The sequence below is a fragment of the Montipora foliosa genome, unplaced genomic scaffold, assembly GCF_036669935.1.
Source record: "Montipora foliosa isolate CH-2021 unplaced genomic scaffold, ASM3666993v2 scaffold_485, whole genome shotgun sequence".
Taxonomy (NCBI): Eukaryota; Metazoa; Cnidaria; class Anthozoa; order Scleractinia; family Acroporidae; genus Montipora; species Montipora foliosa.
In genome coordinates, this window is record NW_027179795.1 from 1,095,535 (window position 1) to 1,098,034 (window position 2,500).

A 2,500-nucleotide genomic window follows, 5' to 3' on the forward strand; every position below is an offset into this window, starting at 1 on the left:
AAGTGAATGATCACAGCATCAAGCGAAAATGTCCAAAACGGGTAGAAAATGGAGACCGGGCTTCAAAACAACCAAGAGCTTATGACCTGGTTCTTAATTTTTTTTGTGCTTTCGCATTTGAAATGAAAGACTCCTGTGCGAAATTGTTTATGTTAGGTGCTGATCTTAGATGTTAGAGCTCAGTCATCTTACCACCGACCTGTGCGCGTGGGGCCTGAAACAAGGGAACATCACACCGAGGCACCACAAGATGCTGGAGTCAAAATTAAGGCTAACGAAAGGTTTAGCTTGGTCATGTCTACTTCATTCTACTTCATTCTACTTCTAGTCTTTCCATCTCTACTCTTCTATTTTGTTTCCATTTTCCAGTTGAGTGTTATATTTCGTCCAGCAAAACTTCGGCATTCGATTGTGTTCTACAAAGTAATGTATTAGTCGCTTTTTGGCTTCTTTCTTTTTAGCTAACGATGTTTTTTTAAACACATTTTGTTTTTCAGAGCCGTTTCTTTGCTTTATTCTGGAACGGTCCCCTCCTTAAAAGGGAAAACAGATTGTTACTTTTTTGTGTGTTCCTTTTGATGAGATCGGGACGTGCTTTGATACGACTTGAGAACAAAATGGTTATTTATTGCAAAAAGGGGAACCAATTGTTCAGAGTTCCGAATCCAAAGCGGAACAAACTGTGTTCCTTCTCTCACCTTAGGAAGTGATTATACGACGACTCCACCAATTGCATTACACAAGAGTTCTGGTGATACTTTAACACTTGAAATGGAACATTTAAGTTTTGACTATTTTGTTTCCACGATGACTCTGGATGAATAATATTCGAGACCACACCATTGACTGCTCTTTGGATTTTTAGCGAATTTGTTGGTGCACCAGTAATCGTCTGACATGCAACCCAGTACCATATATCGCTGGATATGTTTGCTTTCCCGGCGATGAAAGTTGAGAAGCGTTGAATGTGGTTTCTTCGTTTGAATCTTTACTTTCGTGGATGTCTTGTGATTTACGAGGAGTTTTTCCGCGCTTCTTTCTGTCTCTTTTCGAAGTGCTGATAGCCGAGAAGAAAAAGCAGACTTAATGCAAATTAAGATATCCTTGAGTCACATTCATGCCGTTTATCGCATAATTTTATTCAGATCCACGCATTATCGATTCCTCGTCATCAACTCGCCAAACGCACTTAAAAGCAACAACTGAACACAATTTTTCTATTCTTGCTACGACTTCGCATTCTGCCTTATCTCTAATAGCTTTACTGTTTAGCTGGGAGCAAGGTCTGCTCATCTTGCCAGATCGTGGAATTGAAATGGATTGTTTCCTTTTTAAAGATTTCTGCCTATATATAGGAAACAATTACAAAATCATGAGCCAATCAGAGCTAAGAAACACACCAAGGATCTAACGCCTCTTATGCCTGTAAGAAAGAGGTGTCGAAAGTCAAAGAAGACGCTTGTCAAAATTAGCCAAATGTAAACCAATCAGTGCTGGGAAACTCACCAAGAGATGACGACTTTATTAATGCTCAAGCAAGAAAATGATGATGAAATTGCAAAGGAAAAATGAAATGAACGATTGTCAAATTACCCATCAGATTAAGAGTTTGCCGTAGATTGCCGTAATTTAATCATGCCATACACGCTAAATACGCTAAACACTGAAAACACGCCATCAACATATCTGCAAAGTTAGCCAGTTTAGTCGCAGTACACTTGTAGCAGTTGGAACATTGAATTAAGCCAAGCCTGACTTCTCAGTTTTCAGTTTACTTTCCTTTGAACGGTCTTCTCTTTCGTGACAGTGGCAATTTTTGCTAAATCTTCGTTTTCGTTTTCTTCCTTGAATTCTTTTCCAGGTCTGGTTTTCGATTTTGTTTCAGCCATTTCCATCTATGGAATACTTTCGACAAGTTTCTTCTGATTTTCGTTTACCGCTGCCACCAAATATATCACGAACTGGACACTTCACAAAAGATCTCCACTCCAATTTCTCGTCTTGGTTCTTTATTTTTCTTTGAGACTTCTTGATCCCTGGATCTTGTAACAACTGAACTCTCTAAGCACTCTTCCTGCAACTACTCTTGTTTTTATCTAGAAGGTTCAAGAATCTCTATTTATCAGTGACACCTACACAGTGACCGGACGCAAAAGATTCCATGATTACTGCCAACTCAGGTAACACTGTGACTACGCGGAACTCATCATTCTTTAAGAAGGCACCGAGAAACACTTTAAACCCGCCAGATAATGAATTTTCCTTCGGAAGTCAAGCGTGAGCATTTCATGCTTTGCGTTAACACATTGGTGTTAGCACGTGGGGTCTCTGGAGACCCCAGTAAGGTATATAAGCGTATTACAGCGTCAAGATAGTCATCACGTGCGAAGCTACCCGGCGGTTGTTGCTGAGGAATTATTTATCTATTTATTTATTTATTTATTTATTCATTTATTTCCTCATTCAGTCAGAAACAAAGGTACAGTTATATTATAATTTG